General features: G+C 51.5%; 1 long non-coding RNA gene across 1 annotated transcript in view; it reads right to left on the minus strand.

The window, feature by feature from the left end:
• The window catches only part of LOC142925667 (uncharacterized), a 38532-nt gene extending 24054 nt beyond the window's left edge, over positions 1-14478 (minus strand). The window contains exon 1 of the long non-coding RNA XR_012942624.1: positions 14122-14478. This is a non-coding gene — a long non-coding RNA (uncharacterized LOC142925667). The remainder of the gene's footprint in view (positions 1-14121) is intronic.
• Between the last annotated feature and the right edge of the window lie 813 nt (positions 14479-15291).

Raw genomic sequence — 15291 nt, forward strand, 5'->3', positions numbered from 1 at the left:
TGAAAACCACAGAAAATTTTCTTGCTGTAGTTTTCACACCTGATGATGATCGCTTGTGTTGCAGTCGAAACGTCGTGAGAATTTTATTGTTTTATAATTTGTATTACTTTATTGTTTCCCTTCTACGTGACTTTACCAAAAGAACCAAGAATATGAATCCCTGCAGGCACGAACGCTTTAAATAAAAAAATACATTTCATTTAGATGTTTTTTTTTACGAATGGGAGGAAATGACAGTGCCTGGATAAATGAGAGTGGCATCTGCGCAATAAAAAAGAGCCTCATAGCTCATCTGATTTCTCCAGTACATATTAAAAAAAACATGATCAGATTCTTAAATCGCCACGAAAGCTCGCTCAGACGTTATAGCATGAATGCCGCCTGGACACCTCCTCGTCACCCCCCTCCATCCCCTACAGGGACCTCGTTAATTCTAAATGATAATGTTTAGAGAAAGGCGGTAATGAGAATGCGTTCATCTGACCTCTTGGCTACGCCCTAGCACACACATACTTATCGGGGCATCAGTCTCTATTGATATAGACACCATGCATATCGCTGCATGATACGATGCAAAGTAAAATTCACAGCGATTACTGTCGAAGTGCCGGAGATAAATCTTGTACAGGCACACAGGCGTACCATGGACGCAAATTAACACAGTGCCACGGTGCCGCACGCGAGACGCATTGCTCACGGCGCTTTACCAAATGACTCAAAACCGCGTTGATTAAGGACAATGCACGGTGATCGGTTCACAAATAGATTCGTCTGGATCGCACAAATGTTGGCAAACTTCCCATCCCCGTGGGCGTCGAGGAGATGTTACGACCCTGACTCGCCCCGAGAATGTGGCGCGCCAAAGTGCGGAAATAATTTAATTTGTTCCTTTCTGTACGGGGATAGTGTGTTGCCTCATCTCGCACGCGTGGGGGTTTAATCGGGACGCTCCGGTTTTCCTAGTACGCGGAGAGACACGCTTTCATTGACTGGACCATCTTAATTTAGCCAGGGCTGCAGAGCACGGGCAATTGTTGGTAGCAGCGGCTCACCGCCTCGCTGCTGCCCCCGCCCGCCTCACTCCCCCGCGTGTTTGTGGATCCTCAGCGATTGTGAAGTACAATTTTAATGAATGACAACGCCTTATAAAAACCAAACATCGGGACTATTAGTTGAATAAAAAAATATTAATTGTTAAACAAGCAGGGGGGTGGGGGTTCACTATCGAATGTGTAACTTCAACTTCCATCTGTCTTCGCGCTTCCTGGATCAATATATATATTCTAGGGCAGCATTTGTTTCAGCAGATCGGTGTTGCCCTTCTGGTTCTCATCAGCAATGCGTGGCCTGTTTTGTCGATGACGCTGTGTTACTGGTCTCGTTTTAATATGAAATAAAGTATTCGGTGATTCTGCTGTTCAGTGCGTTGGTCGTGGTGGACGAGCACAATTAATAACACAACCCGACACATCAGTCAATAACACTACGACCTCAAACGTAAATCGAATCGGTGATGTTTTGTAAAATGGCCCTTCTTCATAGCAGATAGAGGGAGAGGAGAGAGAGGCAAAGAGTTGGAGACGCCACTCGTCAACACGATGGGGCCTGATAAGGATATTCTTCTGACGACCCGTTTTTAAATCGCCACATGAAGTGTTACAGTCACAGTAGCTACTGAGTAACAGTCAACCCCCTCCCTTCAATAATCACGAAGCATTGCGACTACATAATAATACAACTAATTGACATCAAAATGTTGTAGCTATTTTTTTTGTTGTAAATGTGTTGTCAATAATATCGCGAAGTAACAAATGTACGCACGAGAAAGGCAAAAGCAAAACAAAAACCGGTCCGGAATTTTCGGGTGGAATTTTGTTGTTGCCAAGACGATTTTGGGGAATGATTCATAGCGCGCTCAAAATATAAAAAGGGAGAGTTTGGGGGGCTGGAGGGTGGGGACCACTCGAAAATTCTTCTGCGGTTCCGTAACCGCCGCCGAGTTGGAGAGATGGAGCGACACAAAGCGAGGGCTTTGTGTTGCGTCGGCGCGTCATGTGACCGAGGGGAACACAGCACAAAGGCGGCACGGGGACGTCCCCGTCACGACCGGGCCCGCAACTCAGAGTCACAGCTCCCAGTCTCTCCCTCTATCGCTCTGTTTATCGCTCTCCGTCTCTCTCTCTCTCTTCATGTCCGTGCGTGTGTGCGTCTCTGTCTCTCTGTCACTCCATTTATCTCTCCCAATTTCATTATATCTGTGAATCTGTGTGTCCTTTTCTCTCTCTCTCCCTGGGTCTCGCTCCCTCTCCGTTTATATTTCTCTTACTCTTACCATCCTATCTTTCTATCTGTGCATCTTCCGACCCATCGATCCAACCGTTCATCCCTCCCGCTCCCCGAAACGCGCTCGTTCTCTCTCTCTGAGGCTGGCTTCGTGGCCACTCTGTGGCTGGCTTCGTAGTCACTCTGAGGCTGGCTTCGTGGTCACTCTGTGGCTGGCTTCGTGGTCACTCTGTGGCTGGCTTCGTGGCCACTCTGTGGCTGGCTTCGTGGCCACTCTGTGGCTGGCTTCGTGGCCACTCTGTGGCTGGCTTCGTGGCCACTCTGTGGCTGGCTTCGTGGCCACTCTGAGGCTGGCTTCGTGGCCACTCTGAGGCTGGCTTCGTGGCCAATCTGTGGCTGGCTTCGTGGCCAATCTGTGGCTGGCTTCGTGGCCAATCTGTGGCTGGCTTCGTGGCCACTCTGTGGCTGGCTTCGTGGCCACTCTGTGGCTGGCTTCGTGGCCACTCTGTGGCTGGCTTCGTGGCCACTCTGTGGCTGGCTTCGTGGCCACTCTGTGGCTGGCTTCGTGGCCACTCTGTGGCTGGCTTCGTGGCCACTCTGTGGCTGGCTTCGTGGCCACTCTGTGGCTGGCTTCGTGGCCACTCTGAGGCTGGCTTCGTGGCCACTCTGAGGCTGGCTTCGTGGCCACTCTGTGGCTGGCTTCGTGGCCACTCTGAGGCTGGCTTCGTGGCCACTCTGAGGCTGGCTTCGTGGCCACTCTGAGGCTGGCTTCGTGGCCAATCTGTGGCTGGCTTCGTGGCCAATCTGTGGCTGGCTTCGTGGCCAATCTGTGGCTGGCTTCGTGGTCACTCTGTGGCTGGCTTCGTGGTCACTCTGTGGCTGGCTTCGTGGCCACTCTGTGGCTGGCTTCGTGGCCACTCTGTGGCTGGCTTCGTGGCCACTCTGTGGCTGGCTTCGTGGCCACTCTGTGGCTGGCTTCGTGGCCACTCTGAGGCTGGCTTCGTGGCCACTCTGAGGCTGGCTTCGTGGCCACTCTGTGGCTGGCTTCGTGGCCACTCTGTGGCTGGCTTCGTGGCCACTCTGAGGCTGGCTTCGTGGCCACTCTGAGGCTGGCTTCGTGGCCAATCTGTGGCTGGCTTCGTGGCCAATCTGTGGCTGGCTTCGTGGCCAATCTGTGGCTGGCTTCGTGGTCACTCTGTGGCTGGCTTCGTGGCCACTCTGTGGCTGGCTTCGTGGCCAACTCTGTGGCTGGCTTCGTGGCCACTCTGTGGCTGGCTTCGTGGCCACTCTGTGGCTGGCTTCGTGGCCACTCTGTGGCTGGCTTCGTGGCCACTCTGTGGCTGGCTTCGTGGCCACTCTGTGGCTGGCTTCGTGGCCACTCTGTGGCTGGCTTCGTGGCCACTCTGTGGCTGGCTTCGTGGCCACTCTGTGGCTGGCTTCGTGGCCACTCTGTGGCTGGCTTCGTGGCCACTCTGTGGCTGGCTTCGTGGCCACTCTGTGGCTGGCTTCGTGGCCACTCTGAGGCTGGCTTCGTGGCCACTCTGAGGCTGGCTTCGTGGCCAATCTGTGGCTGGCTTCGTGGCCAATCTGTGGCTGGCTTCGTGGCCAATCTGTGGCTGGCTTCGTGGTCACTCTGTGGCTGGCTTCGTGGCCACTCTATGGCTGGCTTCGTGGCCACTCTGTGGCTGGCTTCGTGGCCACTCTGTGGCTGGCTTCGCGGCCACTCTGTGGCTGACTTCGTGGCCACTCTGAGGCTGGCTTCGTGGCCACTCTGTGGCTGGCTTCGTGGCCACTCTGTGGCTGGCTTCGTAGCCACTCTGTGGCTGGCTTCGTGGCCACTCTGTGGCTGGCTTCGTAGCCACTCTGTGGCTGGCTTCGTAGCCACTCTGTGGCTGGCTTCGTGGCCACTCTGTGGTTGGCTTCGTGGCCACTCTGTGGCTGGCTTCGTGGCCACTCTGTGGCTGGCTTCGTGGCCACTCTGTGGCTGGCTTCGTAGCCACTGAGGCTGGCTTCGTCGGGCGCACACGCGACGTCAGGAGGCACCAAACTCGCGCTTTGAACTTCAAATTACTTTAATCTTAAACAACTTCCTTCTAACAATTACTGGAGGAAGTGGCAGGCAAAGATGGGGAGAAGACGGTGAAGGGGTTTTTTTTTTGGTAGTGGTGGGGGGGGGGGGGGGAGTGGGAGATGGGGGGTGGAAGTGAAAAATCCCCCCACGTTAAAGAGGAGCTGCTCTCCTTGGCCACTCGGTCCCGGAAAAACCAAATCAGAATCTTTTGATGTTTTATTTTCTTCCAATTTCCTCCTCCTCTCAGTTTTTTTCCCCCTCTCTCTTTCTTTCTCCAGGACTGTCGCTGCCACTAATCATTCCCAGGTTGGGATATTGGAATGCTGAGATATTTCCTGTGCGGAATTTATACGAAAACGAGAAAAAAAAGGACGGGGATTGCGGGGGGGAGGGGGGGGGGAATCCACTCCCAGTGTCTTTTTGTTTGGACGATTCTCTGGCGCGGCAGGGGAATTGTGCGACGACTACGGAAAGTCGTCCATGAGTGGACTCTCGCTACAAGATCAGCAGCGCTTGAATTTCGTTGAGCGCGGGTCGTCAAAAAAAACACGGAATTTGGCGTTCGTCAAAGATAACACGACACCGTCCCGTGCACGTTTCACCCCGAACGCACCCAAATATTCACTCCGTCTCGGTGGATATGCGGGCGTTCAGCCGGGTTAGCACTTGGATGGGGGGGGGGGGGGGGGGTGGGAGACAGCTTGGGCTGTGAGGTGGCAAGGGGATGGCAGTACAGGGGATGAAGTCTTGGATCGAAAGTCCAGCCGTGAGGGTGACCCCCCCCCCACCTCTCGCTCTGACCCCCCACTCACCCACCCGACTGCCCCCCTGCCCTCCAACAGGGAAAAGTCACACAGATTCTCAACTCAACTGCTGGGAAGTCGGCAACCTCTTTCAAATCGAAGCTCCCACCAAATAAATGTTTACCGTCTTCATCATCATGATCATCATTGTCATCGTCGCCGTCGGCCATGATCGATCCACTGCTGGACCAAGGTCTCCGCAAATGTCGTCGTCGTCACGTGTTGCGGTGTCTGCCATGTAACCGATTCCACCGGCGACCCTCGCACACGAGCGGATTCCATGGCTCCATCTCCACGGCCAGCGTCCCTTTGGACACGTGTCCATTTCCTGGGCTGTCGCTCCGTCCGTATTGCCACGCCTTTCCGGGGGACACACGCCACCGGCCCAGCGAGCTTTTGCTTTCCTGAACAGTGAATTATGTTAGTGATTAAGCCAGACTGTCGGGGCAAGTGCTGTTAGCGAGTAGCACATACAAAGGCCGGGCACGGCACACGAGGGGGTGGGTGGCCAGCACCACGTCCGACCGCCTTTGTCTCCCCAGCGGCGATGTTTTTACACACCAAACCAGTCGACCTGGGGAGGCCCAGGACAGGCTCAGATAATCGTCACTGGCGTTGGCCATGAGCAGCAATTGAACTCGGGTTGCCAGGTTCGTAGAGCAACGCGCTAACCGCTACACTCCCAACAAGTAGTAAGTACAATTATAAACGAGCAATTCTTATGACCTATGTTATCACGAGTTACCACGTGTTCCTCTATCCCCACTGCGGTAAAGCCTCCATAGCAATGATGTCCTTAACTCAGCCAGACAATGTTCACTCACTAAGGCAATGGGTGCCACCGTGGCGAGGTGTTAACTACCTCGCCTGGTATGCAAGAGGCCGTGGGTTCAATCCTGACCCTAACGCCCGCTGTAAATTTGGAGTTTGAATGTCTCTCTCTCCCTGTGGTGGCGTGGATATTTTCTCCGGATCCTCCGGTTTTTTCCCCCCTCCACACTTAGAAAAGTGCGTTTCGAGTATTTGGCTGCTATACGCCTCTGCACGACGAGCCGCTTCGTTGAGCCATCGTTTGTGGCCAGGTCGCTTCTGAAAAATAACTGCAGAGCTCAGTAGGGCCTTACCTGCTAAAATAAAACATGGTTGAGTTAAAATAGCTTAAGTTTAGTTTTTTTTTATTCTTGGTTCTTTCGGTAAAGTCACGTAGAAGGGAAACCATAAAATAATAAAAATATAAAACAATACAATTCTCACGACGATTGCTTGTGTTGCAGTCGAAACGTCGTGATAATTTTATTGTTTTATATTTTTATTATTTATTGTTTCCCTTCTACGTGACTTTACCGAAAGAACCAAGAATATGAATCCCTGCAGTCACGAAAGCTTTAAATCAAAATTTAGTTTTTTTTGTTTCAGTGCTCATTCGCAGGAGGGTCCTGCATCGAGATGTTTGGCGCAATAGTTCCATTTACGAGCGTTTGGCATTACGGTTAAAACCGGACAAACCCCACCACGCATACAAGGAGATAACACCCAACGCTCTACACAGGTGGATTCAAGAATCTTTTTTCTGTACTGCCATCTCGTCACCGCCTCGCAGCCCGGCGGGGTTGTACGAGTTTCATAAACTATTTAAAGTATAGATTTTATTTTGACCAGGTAAGGTCCCACTATGCAAATAGCTTGTTTTTCAGAAACCACGTGGTTATCACAAATGATAGCTCAACGAAGTGGCTTATCACGTTGACATTTATATCAGCCAAATACTCTAAACGCACGATGTTGATTCTAAATGTGGAGGAGAAAACCGGAGGACCCGGAGAAAAATCTACACGCCCACCACGAGGAGAGAGAGACATGCAAACTCAAAATATACAGCAGGCTCCAGAGTCGGGATCGAACTTACAACCTCCTGAATACCAGGCGAGCGAGTTAACATCTCAACACCGCAGCGCCCTAAACATGGATCACGGCCTGCTTCAACACACGACTGAATTTTTGGTCTAATATTACAGCAGCGATGACGCAGAGTAAAAAAAAAACCCCTTTAGCCGTATAATCATTACCAAGCACACGTCTTTAAAAGCTGAAAGTGAATACAATAATAATCGTTTTGGGTAATGGCTTTGCAAAAAAAAAAGTTTTTCTTTCCCCTGCCAGAGGAATTTTTAAACGTCGCAAATGCCACTAATTTAGCGAGCGTACATAGGAGAAAACAACAACAAAAAAACGAATTCTCACGAGTTTAAATTTCCACGCCTCTTGAGAGGTCAGCTGCCATAGGTGGAGCCATCGCCAATCTCAAGAGATGCCACCGCCGACTTGAGATCAGCCACTCCCTTGAGCTGAACCCAACAACGAGATTTCAACTCTTCTTCGGACTTCCGAACTTACTGCTGCGAACAAAAAAGCAACCCCCCCCCCCCCCAAAAAAAAAAAAATTCGCTCCGTTTACGTGAAACACAAGATTTTTTTTTTAAACACCACGGTCATGAAATTAAACGCAGCTTCGACATTAATGTATCCGGTTCCCCATCCCCCCCCCCACACACGTTTTTAGATCCCCTCCTAAAACTCGACGATGCTATACTTGCACAAGCGCGCGTGCTTTGACGGCACAATTATTACGGAGAACGCTCCGTAGTTCCGAAAAATGACAAGAATAGGTTTAACCCTTTCCAGCAATAAAACTGGGGGTGTTAAGATGTTTAATAGAACCAAGCAGATACCGTTTGGCAAGGCATCGAGTCTGCATTAACCACACATTAAGCGTGGCAAAACACGCGTAAACAAACGTGCTCTGATAATAATTGCATTGTCTTTGAAACCGATTGGCCTACACCAGAGACAGCCTTATTCGCGGCCTTGTCTCACCAGTGTCAGAATCAGAGAATGCAAAAAGGCGAACGGTACAAAGACAATGCAAGTATCAGCGCATTTATAGCTCGGGTCGGACGACTATATCCACGGGATACTGGCGAAAAGGACCCGTGGTCTGTAAACCGTAAAAATAAAATGTTTAGCTCCGTCTGTTCTGTATGCCAAAAGACAAAAAAAATACAAATGGGCCAACGTTTCACTTTGGCGACCCAGACTAAAACAGTTCTAAAAACGACGTCCGGAGACGAAAAAACCCGCAAAATGTAGCCGACATTTCAACCCCCGGACGACCGTTCGTTTTCCTTGGCGTGCCCAGTTAAAAAAATAAAAGAATAAAAATGTCACGCATCTGCCACAAGTGGCCTTACTCAGGTCCGCCCAATTATCATGTAACCTTTCGCGCAGCTGTGATTGGGCGAGCGGCAGGTCAGTCAGGTGTCAGGGTTCAAAGGTCGGCTGCAGGGTGGTCCCGTGGAAACAAAAATACGTGGCCGTCCGTCACATGGGGGAGGCGGGGGTGGAAGTTGTGTCGCCAAAAGTTTCACGAAGAACGTCCGAAAAAAAAGAAACCACTCGACCAAAGAGGGGGGTAACGGCGACTGCGAAAGGCGAGCACAATGCGCTCATACAAAGGTTTGACACGTGGTCAGCTTTCGTGACAAATATTATTCATAATCGTTTTTTTTTGGGTTAGATCGTGTAAGTCAAAATTCATCGCTGAACCCGCCACTGCCCGACGCAGCCAATTTAGTAAGGGTCTGTCACGTAAACAAAACGTGGCAATTAGTTACTACTTCAGCCCACCAGTTGTCCTGCACAGCAAATCCACATGACGATTCGCTAGTTATAAAAAATATCAATAACTCAACGGCGTCTCCATTAAATGACAAAGGACATTCATTACGTATACGCAAGTGTGTATGTATGTTGAACCTCTTTCGTACCGTACGTCGTCAACCGTGCTAAGCGGGACAATGAGGTGCCCCCCCCCCCTAATGATGTGGTGGCTGCTGCTGCCTCGCCCGGAGGTCGAAAATGGTGGACTCGCCGTGACGCCACGGCGGCCGGGAAACAAACAGCAGCAACCTTCATAAACACTGATCGTGTTGCCGTGACGGAACTGCCGCGCGTATCATCGCCGATTTACTGAAACCGACGCTGATCCTATGGCCCTCTGTGTTCTGGTTACAACATTCTGCCGCCAAATATCCGCAGAGACACGAACAACTGCGAGGTAGTTGTTTTTTTCCCCACGTGTTTTCTTCAGAACGATAACCACCTACAGCCGGTCTCAATCGCCCTCCTGGGATCACGCCGCTGCCGTCACCATCCGAGAATCTCGGCCCAGATCCGGAAGAACGCCACAGTCCAGAATGAACACCTTATTCGGGACCCAAACATCGCACCTCCCCCCCCGCTTGACATTCCTCGAAGACACTGGTCTAACCCGTCAACTAACTCGCTCACCAATTTACTCACTCACCCACCCGCTCACCCACTCACTCACTCATCCAATCACTCACCACGGGTGGAACCATCAACAGCATCAGAACATCAACAGGCTGATGCGCACATCTCCATGAAAGTAAAATTAAAGACGAGCCACAGTTATGAGCCTGTGACCATGCATCCCGAACTACGGACCATACAGAAAACCCACAGAGACGCACAGAGATGCATCGATACACACAGAGACGCATATAAACCCATAGAGATCAATTAAAGACGAGCCACAGTCATGCAATTGTGGCCATGCTACCCAAACTATGGGCCACACAGTAAACCCACTGTGGTCTACGCTCCTTCGACGGAGGAGGAGGAGGAGGAACAGCAAAAAGACACAAATCTCTCTCCCGCTCTGCTGAAGCCCTCTCGTCGTGGCGAGCAGCAACGCAAATCAACAACATTGCTGCTGCTGCTGCCGCCATCACGCTCGGCGCGTGCGGGGGAGAATATAACGGACGACGTTGTTGTTGTTGTTGTTGCGCAGAGTCGCTGAGGAAGAGCGACGGACGATCCGAGACAGAGACCGGGGGAGGGAGAGAGAGAGAGGCGGGGGTGACGCGCCCCGCGAGAGGCCGGAGCGGGCAAAAGAAAGAGGGGGGTTGGGGCTGGACCCCCGGCAGATGCGAGGCCGCTGCCACGCGAAGTGGCCGCAGGAGGTCAGCCACCCCGGGATAAATCATCGCTTTCCTGAGGGGGTCACGATGTCAAGTGGGTACACGGCACCGCCGCTCGGTGAGGGGAGGGCATTGTTCCAGCGGGAGGCGCTTCCCTCCCCTTGTTTGTGCGCGGTCGAGGCTGGCGGCTGACGGCAACCAAAACAAATGCAGCCCGCCGATAAACTTAGAATGTGTGGCGTATGCCGACTTGGACGATCTTCGTTTCGTTGTTGCGCGCCTCTTTTACTTTGTGGTTGGAGCGGTGGTGCAGCGGTGGTTGGGGCGCTGCGCTACGAACCCCGGCGTCCCGGAGTTCAATTTCCCAGCTCGAGGCTAACACCAGTGACGATTAGTTGACAAATCGCCCGATGAGGCTGGTTGCAATCACCAGGAGAAACGTCGTACTCGAATTGTAAATGTTGCGGGCTTACTCCGCCAGCACGCAACCCGGTGCGCTGGACGAGTAACCGCTGGGAACGTTTTTGTTGACGTGACGAACATTTACGAATTGGCCGAGGTCGGGTGGTGGCGGGTTTAACGACGCATTTTTAAATCACGCGATCCAACCCCCACGAACACCTTGATGATGAGTGAATTGAAACTCTCGACGAAGAGCTTTAATCACAAATGAATGCCGCGGCTTTCCACTCTGCGACGGAGGGTGCCTTTACCAACAACGGTAACCATATTCGTGGTTCTTTCGGTAAAGTAACGTAGAAGGGAAAAAATACACTAATAAAAATATAAAACAATAAAATTCTCATGACGTTTCGACTGCAACACAAGCAATCATCATCAGATGTGAAAACCACAGCAAGAAAATTGAATAAAAAAATTATTGCTGTGGTTTTCACACCTGATGATGATTGCTTGTGTTGCAGTCGAAACGTCGTGAGAATTTTATTGTTTTATATTTGTATTATTTTATTGTTTCCCTTCTACGTGACTTTATCGAAAGAACCAAGAATATGAATCCCTGCAGTCACGAAAGCTTTAAATCAAAACGGTAACCATCTTCGACGCATTCCTGCCACCGGGTCACAAGTCGAAATAAAACCCCGGTGGAACTGTTCTACATATATATTTATATTATTATTTGTTGTACATATATATTTACGTATGTTTAAGTTTCTTTCGCAGACTGTTTTTCGTGCTCTGATTTTTATTGTTTTGTTTGTTTTCTTTCGTCTCTTTCTCCAATTAAATACAAATGGACTTCTCAGGTGTGCTTGCGATGCGTCCAATTTGGTCAGCCCGTGAGATCCAACGCCCACTGCACTGCGCAATTATTAACCCGAGAAATAACAACATCTTTACAGATCTGGTCACGAGTCACGAGCGCAACTTAGCGGGCGATAAGGAGTGCGCGTCTTAAACTCCGGATGACTCGCTATTTTGTTGATCACGTTCGACATTAACAAAGCTACGCTTCAGAGCAATTCAGTGACCCTTCAGCACACGAGCATGGTTGGGGCGGTACGTCACAGGTTCACTACCGTGCCTCGTATGGTGGAGGTCGTTGGTTCGATCCCGACTCCGACGCCTGCTGCTGTATATTTGGAGTTTGCGCGTCTCTCTCCATTTCCCCGTGAACACGTTGATTTTTCCCCGGGTCCTCCGGTTTGCCCCTCCACATTTAGAAGCAACATCACGCGTTTAGAGTATTTGGCTGCTATAAATTGCCACATAAGCCGTTCCTTTGAGCTATCATTTGTAGCTTAGGTAGCTTCTGAAAAAGAACTATATAGGTCGGTGGGCCTTACCTGTTAAAATAAAAAAAATAGTTTTCACTTTTCAGTGTGATCCCGCGATAAAATACTTCGAGAAAAAAAGCATTGTTAACATTTGTCACCCTCGGTGGTACCGATAGGCATTCTTTTAGGCCAAATTCTCAAAGAGGTAGGGAATTGGTGTTGGGTGGAGGCAGATACTCCTTTAGCTATCCACCCAGAGGCTGCGGTGAGAACGAGACGGCAGGGAGCTCGCCACGTGACCGCACGATCTCCCCCCACTCGCGGCGCAGGCTGCGTCACTGCCACGAGGAGCATCGTTAGCGTCGTGAACGTCGTCCGTTAGCGTCGTGAACGTCGTCCGTTAGCGTCGTGAACGTCGTCCGTTAGCGTCGTGAACGTCGTCCGTTAGCGTCGTGAACGTCGTCCGTTAGCGTCGTGAACGTCGTCCGTTAGCGTCGTGAACGTCGTCCGTTAGCGTCGTGAACGTCGTCCGTTAGCGTCGTCGACCTCCGTTAACGCGACTCCATCCCTCCGCCCGCGCGGAGCCACGGGGTGACCGCATTTCTGCCCCGGCCCCGCTCGCTCTCACACTCTCTCTCTCTCTCCGTCCTTATTGGCGGCTTGTGTGCGGTGTTTTTTTACAGGTGTATTTATGGCACGTTGTAAAGGCTCAGTGTGCAGACAGTGTCCGCGAGGCCGCTACAGGAGGGGGGGGGGGGTGGGGCGAGGTCGCCAGCTTTTTTTCTTGTGCCTTTCATTAAAGCTGTTGTTGGAATGAGACACACAGCCCTCCTATATATACACACACACACACTCTTCTTACACTACCTATCCTTCTTATTGTCGTATGGCCGATGTAGATGCCAAGCAACGACTAACAATGTCACATTCAGGCGGCCAAGCCTCCGATTAGCACGGTTGGCTGCACACGGTGAGAAAGAAGTTCGACCTATATACAGGCCAGATAATCGCTTCGGGAGCAGCCGAGTGGTGCATCGTCGTCGCTGCGATGCCTCCTTCGTATTTGTGGATCGGGGCATTGCTCCGTTACACGTTGCGGTCTGTGCTGGATGACCACAGTCGGCACACTGCTACCGGAGAGTTTAGCATTTTCCATTTGTACATCCGGTACGTACGCATTTTCAACTTGTTTCGCACCGTGCGTAGCCACCTGCGCTAATCGGGAGGTGCAGGGGGAAGGACAACAAGCTAAAACACAAAGCACGTATCCACGTCTGCCATGGGTTTGTGCGAATGTGGTTGACGTATCCCCAACGACATAACAATAATTGCCAATCATGGGATTTAGCCAACGTCTCGAGTGACATTCATGCGGCAGTTAACAATGAAGCTTAATTGACATATCGCGCGTATGCAATGGGCACGCAGACGAACACCAGCCTTGAAGTCCTTCTAGCCACACTTTTGGGGGTGGTTCCATCGGCCTATGAATGCTAATCATATCTATTGTGGTTTGTATCGCATGAGGCTGCGTTTCGTTCTCGCGTTCGGGATGGAGGTTTGTTTTTAGCGAAAATCGTTCCTGATGACAAAAGGACGCACGCTGCATTTTTTCGCCTCCGATGAAGTCTTCTTGTTGATTAATCTGACCGTCGTTATATTTCCCATTAAAGCTCTGCGCGTGAATCATTTATACGCCGTTCCTCGCAAACCACCACCACCACCACCGCGATCTGTCCTTTCCGCGTTTACTAATTTACCACCGCCCCAAAACAAACAAACACACAGACTACTGGTGAGCAGCCGCACAACTTTGCATCGAGTGCAAATAGCGGGCAACGACGTTGAATTGTTAGAGCAAAAAAAAAATCGCTCGCCTATCTCGGCTGCACTATGCAACACACCGGGGAAAGCAGCGACGTGGACATTAAAAGGCGAATCTCAAATTGCACACGCGATAAGGAGTGCGTCTTAAACTTCCGATGTCTCGGAGCAGGATGCCTTCGCTCGGGCGGCGCCTGCGGCGGACACTCCGCACGCGCCTCGGCGAACGCATCACAGCCAACGCCGATCTCCGCCTACGCACGGCCATGCCTCCGGCAAGTAGCAGGGAACGGTCCCAGTGCCAGAAGACGTTTTTAGGCCCTCTTCGGACGCGTTTGTCCCGGGCGGACGCATCGGACAGATCGCGCCCGAGGCCCTTCGCGCTGATCGTCGACGTTACCCACCGCGGTGACCCGAGGCGCCACCCGGGGCAGACCACGGCCTCCACGCGGACACGCACGGGTCGATGCCGATCTTCGAAACCACGGCCTTGGCTTGCATTCAGCGTGGCGGATAGGGTGGGATAGGATCGCCTGGTGGCGGCTCTTGGGCACTGCTACGCCACCCACACATGATGATCTCTTACCGCGCCCCCCAATTGAAATAGCAATTAACTCGATACACGCTGCACGCGCCCGACGATTGTTAAACACGTCCCACGTCACGTGAAGTAATTAATTAATAGAGCCGATCGACATGAAGATTGAGATCTCAGTTTTCGTGTTCAGAGCCAAAACCAGTGAGGATGGTCTGAACCGGTCCTGGGCCTCCCCTAGGTCGACTCAGCCTCAAATACGTACCTGGTGCGGTGTGTACAAAGGCGACCGGACATGGTGCTGACCACTCACCCCCTTGTGTGCCGTGTGTATACACGCGTATTGTGTTAATTTCTAAGTGCGTGGGAGGTTTTTAACATTCATCGGGCGAGTTAATTAGTAATTCAAATGGGAAGGAGTGATTTGGTACAACGCGGAAAGATGGCGCGCGGTGGGTGGGTGGAGTTTGGGAAACCTTGATTATTTAACGCAATCTCAGTCACCCCAGGTGATTTGGAACTCCCTGTCGTATAGAGGTGGACACAAAACAACTTAGAAACATACGTCTTCCCAAAACACAAATATATGCACTCAATTAACAGCTGTGTAAATGACAGACATTCAATTACTCCGGCAAAAAAAAGTGGCCGGGCGAAATTCAATCGCCACCGCTTCGCCTTTGCCCCAGAGCGCCGCTTTATGGGACACGGGACACCCGCCGTATGTCCGGCGGGCGACGGGGAACACTTTGTGAGCGTTTGTCCAGGGGGAAGGAAGCGAGGGCCAACAGAGCGGGGTTTTGTGCTCGCACCCCGTGTGTCATGCGGCAGAACGGGCGCGATTAGCGGCGGGGCGGAGCTCACCCTTCCAGCAGAGACAAAGATTCCATCCTCCCCCCACCTCCCCCCCACCTAACCTCCCTACCCCCCGTGGGTATCTGTGCGAGTCTATTAATCTCTGCGCGAGTCCCTCGGTCTCTGTTGCGAGTCTGTGAGTTTCTGTGCCAGTCTCTGGTTCTCTGTTGCGAGTCTACAAATC

The sequence above is a fragment of the Petromyzon marinus genome, chromosome 23, assembly GCF_048934315.1.
Source record: "Petromyzon marinus isolate PM22_M1 ecotype Great Lakes invasive population chromosome 23, UKy_Petmar_22M1.pri1.0, whole genome shotgun sequence".
Lineage (NCBI taxonomy): Eukaryota > Metazoa > Chordata > Hyperoartia > Petromyzontiformes > Petromyzontidae > Petromyzon > Petromyzon marinus.